The sequence below is a fragment of the Haliotis cracherodii genome, unplaced genomic scaffold (assembly GCF_022045235.1).
Source record: "Haliotis cracherodii isolate W230 unplaced genomic scaffold, xgHalCrac1.p SCAF_17, whole genome shotgun sequence".
Classification (NCBI taxonomy): Eukaryota; Metazoa; Mollusca; class Gastropoda; order Lepetellida; family Haliotidae; genus Haliotis; species Haliotis cracherodii.
The window spans coordinates 2,920,206-2,931,518 of NW_027266272.1; positions in this window are offsets into that span (position 1 = coordinate 2,920,206).

Sequence of the window (11,313 nt, forward strand, 5' to 3'; positions counted from 1 at the left end):
TACTACTACTACTGCCGCCACTGCTCTTAATTTTACTAATTATACGACAACTACAACTACGACGGTTATTCTGTGCTCTAGTGCTACTTTTCACCCTACTACGACCAATAATGTACTAACGCTCTTTCTGCCTCTACTGCTATTACTCCAACTACTTCCACTTGAAATACTACGACCACTACAACAACCACCAGCACTACAACTACCACCAGCACTACCACCACCACTACATCTACCACCACTACTACAACTACCACCACTACAACCACCACCACTACAACAACCACCACCACTACAACTACCACCAGCACTACCACCACCACTACTTGTATCTACTTCTATTACTCCTACTACTTCCACTTGAACTACTACTACCACTACAACGACCACCACCACTACAACAACCACCACCACTACAACTACCACCAGCACTACCACCACCACTACTTGTATCTACTGCTATTACTCCTACTACTTCCACTTGAACTACTACTACCACTACAACAACCACCACCACTACAACAACCACCACCACTACAACTACCACCAGCACTACCACCACCACTACTTGTATCTACTGCTATTACTCCTACTACTTCCACTTGAACTACTACTACCACTACAACAACCACCCCACTACAACTACCACCAGCACTACCACCACCACTACAACAACCACCACTACAACAACCACCACCACTAAAATTACCAACAGCACTACCACCACCACTAATTGTATCTACTTCTACTGCTATTTCTCCTACTACTACCTCTTGAACTACTACTACCACTACAGCAACCACCATCACTACAACTACCACCACTACAACTACCACCACCACTACAACTACCACCACTACTACCACCACCACTATTTGTACCTACTTCTACTGCTATTACTCCTACTACTACCACTACAACAACTACCACCACTACAACTACCACCACCACTACAACTACCACCACTACTACCACCACCACTAATTGTACCTACTTCTACTGCTATTACTCCTACTACTACCACTACAACAACCACCACCACTACAACTACCACCACCACTACAACTACCACCACCACTACAACTACCACTAATTGTACCTACTTCTACTGCTATTACTCCTACTACTACCACTTGAACTACTACTACCACTACAACAACCACCACTACAACTACCACCACCACTACAACTACCACCACCACTACAACTACCACCAGCACTACAACTACCACCACCACTACAACTACCACCACAACTACAACTACCACCACCAACACCACTACTTGTATCTACTTCTACTGCTATTACTACTACTACCACTTGAACTACTACTACCACTACAACTACCACCAGCACTACCACCAGCACTACCACCACCACTACTTGTATCTACCTCAACTGCTATTACTCCTACTACTGCGTATAATCACTACAATTTTAATAACCGTCACCACTACTACCTCTGATACTACAACCGTCACCACTACTACCTCTACTACTACAACCGTCCCAACTACTACCTCTACTACTACAACCGTCACCACTACTACCTCTACTACTACAACCGTCACCACTACTACCTCTACTACTACAACCATCCCTACTACTACTTCTACTACTACAACCGTGCCCGCTACTACCTCTACTACTACAACCGTCACCACTACTACCTCTACTACTACAACCGTCACCACTACTACCTCTACTACTACAACCACCCCCACTACTACTTCTACTACTACAACCGTGCCCACTACTACCTCTACTACTACAACCGTCACCACTACTACCTCTGCTACTACAACCGTCACCACTACTACCTCTACTACTACAACCGTCACCACTACTACCTCTACTACTACAACCGTCACCACTACTACCTCTACTACTACAACCGTCACCACTACTACCCCTGCTACTACAACCGTCACCACTACTACCTCTACTACTACAACCGTCACCACTACTACCCCTGCTACTACAACCGTCACCACTACTACCTCTACTACTACAACCGTCACCACTACTACCCCTGCTACTACAACCGTGCCCACTACTACCTCTACTACTACAACCGTCACCACTACTACCTCTACTACTACAACCGTGCCCACTACTACCTCTACTACTACAACCGTCACCACTACTACCTCTACTACTACAACCGTCACCACTACTACCTCTACTACTACAACCGTGCCCACTACTACCTCTACTACTACAACCGTCACCACTACTACCTCTGCTACAACCGTCACCACTACTACCTCTACTACTACAACCGTCACCACTACTACCTCTACTACTACAACCGTCACCACTACTACCTCTACTACTACAACCGTGCCCACTACTACCTCTACTACTACAACCGTCACCACTACTACCTCTACTACTACAACCGTCACCACTACTACCTCTGCTACTACAACCGTCACCACTACTACCTCTACTACTACAACCGTCACCACTACTACCTCTACTACTACAACCGTCACCACTACTACCTCTACTACTACAACCGTGCCCACTACTACCTCTACTACTACAACCGTGCCCACTACTACCTCTACTACTACAACCGTCATCACTACTACCTCTACTACTACAACCGTCACCACTACTACCTCTGATACTACAACCGTCACCACTACTACCTCTACTACTGTAACCGTGCCCACTACTACCTCTACTACTACAACCGTGCCCACTACTACCTCTACTACTACAACCGTGCCCACTCCTACCTCTACTACTACAACCGTCACCACTACTACCTCTGCTACTACAACCGTCACAACTACTACCTCTGCTGCTACAACCGTCACCACTACGACATCTACACATCGTATACAAATCAGATAGTAAGGTTATTAGATATGTAGCTGGTCTATGACGTCAACACTGACCCAGTTGAAATATTTCGGCGTGGAACGGCACGCGAAGATGTCATTACAACACGCGATATCTTCCCATTCTACGGCTATCGGTACAACAAGTGTTATAGACCACTATAACGAAATCTATGTGAAAGGCACGATTCAAAGATTTATTCATTCACATTCAAGAAATAACACATACACCATGAAGAAATTGTGCATATACATTCAATAAATACACACACACATTCAAGAAATCAGACATACACATTCAATAAATAGACATTCACATTCAAGAAATTATACATATACATACAAGAAATTATACATATACATACAAGAATTTATACATACACATTCAATAAATAGACATTCACATTCAAGAAATTATACATATACATACAAGAAATTATACATATACATTCAAGAATTTATACATACACATTCAAGAAATTGTACATACACATTCAAGAAACCAGACATACACATTCAAGAATTTATACATAGACGTTCAAGAAATAAGACATACACGTTCAAGAAAATTCACATATATACCATCAACCAAAGTCACAAGTATTGGGCACTGGCTTTGCTAGTTAGTTATTTAACTTATTCAGAATGTTCGACTCTCTGTATGATCTGTTTAAACATGTATCCTGCGCCTAATCAACCGCTGAGGTTGGGGTTGAGCCTGTAGGTACACAAGCTTGTTGACCCCCGCTGTCGCCCAGCCCCACGTTGGGGCACCTGTCTACTGTAGACAACAATCACGTGAACAATGCTAACTCTGTGGAGGGAGACTGGTCGATACATGCGCGGTGTGGTCACTGGGCTGAAAGTGGGATTTGGACGAACGAAATCGCTGTATTGTTTTCTTACTTGGCAGTATATTATGGAACATAAAACTGCCTTCCAGGTGACTGAGATTGCATATTTGGTTGTCTGTCTGTCTGTCTGTCATTAATGTATTTATTCGCATTCAACTTATTCCGGATGAAAAAACTGAAACATGTAGGAGAACAATTCGTTTCATGTGATTATTTTGGGAATATCTTTATTGATGTGTTTCTTTACACTAGTGATTCCACCCCTCTCCTCCCTCCCCCCCCCCCCCCCCCCCCCTGTGGTGTGTGTGTATATATATATATATATATATATATATATATGTATGTATGTGTGTGTGTGTGTGTGTGTGCGTGCGTGCGTACGTGTGAGCGTGTGTATTTATATATGTATAAATGTCACATTTTATCAAATAAATGTAAAATGATTGAAAAAATAAAAAATAATATTTTTTTAATATTTTTTTTATATATGTATGTACATATTCGTTCAACCTATTCATCTACCCGTCATATCTACCCATGTTTTATTATCAGTCTATGTATCAGAAAGTATCCGCCAATCTACCTTGTCATCGGCTCAGCAGGACTAAACTACGCAGTACTGTACTACCGACGTATTACGACATTCTATATTTAGCAACCCGCTCACTGAATAAAACATGACCATATACACACAGCGTTCTGCGATCGACAAGCACGTGGTCCGCGGTGTAATGTGTTTCATGGAATGTGTGAGTCACGGATGTAACGGGTGCGCGACTTACATCCGGGTAAGTATTGTACCTGTATAACGCTAATCAATAATTAGTCACTGTAGGGAGGAACCCGAAATAAACATGTATTTATTTATTTATTTGTTTGTTTGTTTGTTTGTTTCTTTAATTATTTAAAGATGATACGGCACTCAAAGTGAAATTACGTCTAAAAAGTCAATTTTGGCTGGACAAGCCTATTTTGTATCGTAAATTGAAATCTGTAGGGTTTTCTGTAATTGTGCGTGTGATATGATAAACACTGCTACTGCTAGCAACGCCTGTTGTAACACAGACACAATAGTTTGCTTGACATGTTCCAAGTGCAATGGTGTGTTCCGATTGCATGTCACTTTCGGAACACATCGACAGATTGACTTGTACATCTGTTGGAACGCGTGTAGTGAGACGCTGAATAGAATTTAATACGACAGTCCATAGTTGATTGTATTTCGTGTTCGACTGTTCCGAATGCATAATTAATGTCGAAAACAAAGTGACCTACATGTTATTACGCAGCTTAATTAACCCTTACGATGTATAGACGAGTCCACACACGCCAGTCAGTTAATTAGAGGATTCCGTAATGAAACGTCACGTTCATAGTCGCTACTCCATAAGTATGAATCATATATACATGTAAATGGTTTATTTCGGATAAAAGGCCAACCGCCCACTTACACATTCAAAATATGGTAGTATTTACTTAAAATGATGACAAGACAATTGTGAAACCGTATTTAGTCATTCATTAACAATTTTCTTATTACGATGATGTCTTAATTAATTGATCACTGTACTTATCGACCCGACAAAACATCTCAATTTACAAACACCTAAGCAGGGTGGAACACGCCCTAGCAGCAGGTCTTGTCTTGATATAAGCGTGTGTGTGGGGGGGGGGGGGGGGGGGGGGGGGGGGGGGGCTGGGGCAAAACAAAGTATACCGAGTTATATTTATTTTTATATAAGTGTTTTTAAGTTGGATTATGTCTGTTGAACTTATTCCTGCAAGAGTTTGTAAAATGTAGTCTGTGGCTGGTTACCCTTGGTTTAAAAATACATTGGTTTAATGATCAATGGGGTAAGAAATGAATACTAGTATGCCTCCTACTTTGTTTGAAATGTAAATTTTTCTGCCGAAAAAAACCCAAACAAGTGTATTGATTTTCAAAGAAATGTCTAAAAATGTCTAACATACCTATCAGTAGTTTGGTATTATACGATTATTTTTTTAAAGTTATACATTTTAAATCAAATAATATTTTTAAAAATAACACTTTGGAGAGGTATTCTCCGAGTGCTGACGAATCGTCACAACTGTTCATTTGAATCAACACCTAATAAAATCAACGTGTGTGTGTGTATCCCTTTCTTTGTTTACTATTCTTTCATTCTTGTTCTCTCTCTTATTTCTTCATTCATTCGTTTTCCTTCTGCCATTCTCTCATTGTTCTCTATTATTTGCTATTCCATAAACTTAACGTTTACAGTGAGAATAACATATATGAAATATCTATGGAATAATTTTTTATATACACATTCCTTAAATAGATATGTAGTCAACGTATACACGGCCAGGTTAATCAGACTTGGTATCAAGTGGTATCACGCACTACATACACCTCCTGTATGAATACAGTACAATAGGCTGTGTCTCAACGTGTCGGATCATGCATACATAAGAGCGGGGTTGTATCGAGTCTTAACCACATGTTCTACCCTGGGGGAACGGCCTGTGTAATTATTTTCCACAGCGGCGAGGGCCGGTGATTTGTTATAGAATCGATAGTAACAGGAAACAATCTATATCTTTGATTCGCTGGGGAGGAGAAAGTCTTGAGAAATAAGTGAGATCACGTTGTTTGTTTGTTTATGTTTTACGCCGCCCTCGGCGTTATTCCAGCTATATGACGGCGGTCTGTCAATAATGGAGTCTGGACCAGTCGATATACAGTGATTGACATGATCAGCATCGATCTTCGCAATTGGGATACAATGACATGCATCAACCACGTCAGCGAGCAGGCTTTGTAAGAGGCGAATAACGGGCTCGGGTGGTCGGGCTCGCAATTGGTCGATGCATGTCATCGTATCCCAATTATGTATATCGATGTTTATGATATTTATTACTGGATTGTCTGGTCCAGCCTCAATTATTTAAAAACCGCCGTCATATAGCTGGAATATTGCTATGTTCGGCTAAAAAAACCCATAACAATAACGTGAACGTGCGTGGATATCCGCGCGAGAAGGATACATAACGTCTATTAGTGCAAAAAGTGTGGATACTATACTACTCAAAAGAACCTATATAAACTTAATCTGTCATAGCCTGCTTATATGAGCACAGCGTCAATACGTTTACTCTGAAGACAAGAGTGAGTGAGTGAGTGAGTTGGGTATAACGCCGCTTTAAATAGCATTCCAGTTATATCACGGCGTGTCAGCTTACTGTGGGAGGAAAGCCGAAGTGATGCAGGTCTAAGACGTTTACCACTTCGGTGAAACCCACGAGCACGGGTATGGTGCTGACAAACCTAGAAACATAATCGGGGCGAACCGGGATTCGAACCCACAATCATAGGTTTTTGGCGTGCCAAAGGGACGCAACTCTGCAAAGCGAATCGCGGCGCCTTAGACAACTGGGCCACCTGTGTCCCCTCTGAAGACAAGAAAAAATTATGTACATAAGTATAAAATAAACACTTTGTCATTTATGTATATGACAAATCAATTTCGAATATATTTTATACCGAACGCAAGACTCAAAATATATAATCATAATATGCTACTCAACTGTTTATAAGGATACGAGATCCTTCCTTCGACATAACACACAAAGAGCAATGACATGATCGGGGTACATCAACAAACCAATAAAGCATATCCCTATCAGAAGTTGAGAAGTATATATCCTCTATAAACCCTCCCGTCCCTAATGACGTATATAATAAATGTGAAAAAATAGCCTTTCCCATACCTCTCTTTATACCGATCGAGTGAGTGAGTGAGTATGGTTTTACGCCGCTTTTAGCAATATTACAGCAATATGGCGGCGAGGGACACCAGAAATGGGCTTCACACATTGTACCCATGTCGGGAATCGAACCCGGGTCTTCGGTGTGATGAGCGAACGCTTTAACCACTAGGCTACCCGACTGCCCTTATACCGATCGAGACACGGACTGGAGACGTGATAAAACTGCCGGGCATAAGAAAGTATACACTTGAAATTAAGTTTTGACCAAACAATTGCAAACGTTATCAAAACGTTACTAGGCTAAAACAATGAAACACTGCAAAGTTATGGCCCAAAACACAACTATGATACCCCTATCAAATACATCTCCATCGAATAGCCATTTCTTGTTTGTTTCACAACCACCATGAAACATGGTGTATACTTTCTTTAAGCCAGCAGTAATGAATTCCTCTGTTGCTACGGCGGTTAAATTTGATCAATAAAACAAGTTGCGTTAGGATTCTAAACATCAGACTATATGCCTATGTCTCGTAGCTTTTAATGTTTGTCCGTCGTAAGATCTTTCCACGCACGTTTTGAACGAATTTGTCAGCACGCTCTGACCCAATTAGCTCTCCAATTCACAGGCTTATTTACTCGACCAACTCAGTGTATATAGTCAAAGGATCTGTTTTGACGACGGGATAACACAATGACAGACCCGTGAGGGGGGCTATAAAGCCTGATTGGTAGCATGGCTTGGAGGGGTGGGGTGGTTGGGGGTGCACCCCGGGGTGGGGGACATATGTTGTAGGGTCACAGCAGTCACATAAATCCTCTGTGACAGCAAGCCCATACACGCCGTGACATTGCCCACTGCTTCGGCAGTGACAAGCCTCGGACCATTTGCGTGTGTGTAACGATGTTGTGCTGTATATTTTTTTTGTCTTATTTTATTCTATTTAAAAAAAACCGGTCAATCAAAGTAATAGAATAAAAAGAAAATCACACGTTAAATTTTCTTTCACTTTCAAACCGCGTCACGTATTTGGAATGGCTATATTTAATTGGGACATTTCACAATATCTTGGACAGAATACAATATTTATTAATTTGGTATTTGTATATTAATTTGTTAATTTTCGTTTTTTGCTGCACTCAGCAATATTTCAGCTACATGGAGGCAGACTGTAACTAATAAAGTCAATCCAGTGATTGATATCATGAGCAACGATCCACGCTGTCGGGGTCGGATGACACGCAATAACTAAGTCACCGAACCTGACAACCCGATGCATTCAGTCTCAGACATAACTGGGAAATCCAAGTCAGTATTTGTTTCCAGCTAATTACGATGACATTTATAATAGTAAACTTGCGGCGTTAACTATAAGTCTGTCTCTCAGGTCTGTTTGTTTCCCCGGATCACTGTATCTGTCTGTCGGTCTCCCATATCCGTCTGTCGGTCTCATGTGTCTGACTTACGGGTCTCACGTGACATTGTCTGTCTGTGTGTCTGACTGTCGGGTCTCACGTGTCTGACTGTCGGTATCACGTGTGTCTGTCGGGCTAATGTGTCTGACTGTCGGTATCAAGTGTATGTCTGTCGGGCTCATGTGTCTGACTGTCGGTATCACGTGTATGTCTGTCGGGCTCATGTGTCTGACTGTCGGTATCACGTGTATGTCTGTCGGGCTCATGTGTCTGACTGTCGGGTCTCACGTGACAGTGTCTGTCGGTCTAATGTGTCTGACTGTCGGTATCACGTGTATGTCTGTCGGGCTCATATGTCTGACTGTCGGTATCACGTGTATGTCTGTCGGGCTCATGTGTCTGACTGTCGGTCTCACATGTATGTCTGTCGGCCCCAGGTGTACAATATAGAATTTAGACGGAACTACACCCAATTATCATCAGTCAAATGTGCATGTCAATAATCAGTCAAAATACATTTCAAAACAAGATGATCACATTCACCTCGGCGGATACTTTTGTTTCTTTGTTGTTTAACGTCGCACTCGACAATATTCCAGCTTTATGACGGCGGTCTATAAATATTCGAGTCTGGACCAGGCAATCCAGTAATTGTCACGAGCATCGATCCACGCAACTGGGATACGATAACATGCATCAACCAAGTCAGCGAGCCTGACCACCTGATCCCGTTAGTCGCCTTTTACGGCAAGCATGGGTTGCCCGGATGTTCACCTCAGCGGAAATCAGTGTGAAACTTCACAATCATCTCTATAGTATAAGCCTGTCACCTTTCAGATATAAAAAAACAACAACGACTGAAACATATCATAAACAGTGAATATGTATTTTATTTACATAAACTTGTATCATCAACAAATAGAAACAGCTGTTTAACATTTCAATGTAGCCAGTGCAGTGGTCATCACTTTTGACCACAGCTTTATGTGTTACTGACCAACGTTGGTCGGATAATGGTGCCGCGCTCAGCCACCAGTCTGTTCAGATAGTTTTTCTCTCACTGATTTTGTTTGTTTGTTGTTTAACGCTCGTTCAGCAATATTCAAGCTAAATGACCGCGGCCTGTACATAATCGAGTCTGGACCAGACAATCCAGTGATTCATGTTGTGAACAACAATCCACGCTGTCAGGGTACGCAGACAAAGAATCAACCAAGTCAGCGAGCCTGACCACCCGATCAATTTGGTCACCACCCGATAAGATTCGGGTCTTCAGCAACCTACGCTTGTCGTAAAAAACGACTATGCTTGTCGTAAAAAGACGATTAACGGCATCGGTTGGTCAGGCTCGCTGACTTGGTTGATGCATGTTAACTTATCCCATTTGCGTAAATTGATGCTCATGATGACAATCACTAGATTAACTGGTCCAGACTCGATTCTTTACAGACCGCCGTCATAAAGCTGGAATATTGCCGAGTGCGGCGTTAAACAACAAACACGAAACAAACGTTTGGTCACCTTTTGCGACCAGCATAGGTTCACGGGGGCCTAAAAAAGCCGGAATCTCCAGGGGAGTGTTTGTCTCCCTAAATCCGACCCAATACATTGTGATCTCAATCACCTGTTTGCGAGTTCCCAAATCATATCAGGAATGACGGTAAGTTAACACATCCTTGTATACACATTGACAAGGGATGTATACACGAATCTACCTTTCCGGTATTACCATCCTCGATTGTCCAGGATATTATATCTCTATTCTATTAGGCTGTCCGTATTTTTTTCTGTATTTCCCATCTCCCAACCGAACTGAAATTTCGTTCCGACGTGAACTACTAACACGTGTTTCTTATCTCAATTTACCCCGCCGCTGTTGAGATGTATGTCCCGAAGTGACACAAAAATACTCCTTCAATTGCACGGTAATTTTTTTAATATTCCCTGTTCAGCTTGATCTTTTCTTTATGTTTTATTAAAAGTCGCTTCCAAAGCAAATCGTTTCGATCTACGTCATAAATGAACTTAAGGACCGTTACGAAGTGTTCTAAACCTCAACATTCCATAAAATAAGTTACACAATTAGTGAAAAAATTTTTTTTAATAGTTTCTTTAAACAGGTTTAAAAAAATATTGATACATCTTTTTATTGTTCCAGCTCGCTCTTTTGTTCGCTGAGGTTGGAGAAGACAAACAAATAAACAAATATGGATGACGTCATGATAAATCAAATAACTGTCATGAGCGAGGGAAAGTCTGTGCTGATAGGTGGGATGGAGACAGTGACGTCACTTCCGAAACGAAGCTATGAAGCAGATGGGTCATTTATTGTATTTATTGTAATAGACGCAGAGAAACTACTCAATCAGATATTTTTAATATAAACCTATCTTGATACACTTATCTTCCCGAGGCAAGGGAGTTAACTGTCTCTTAAA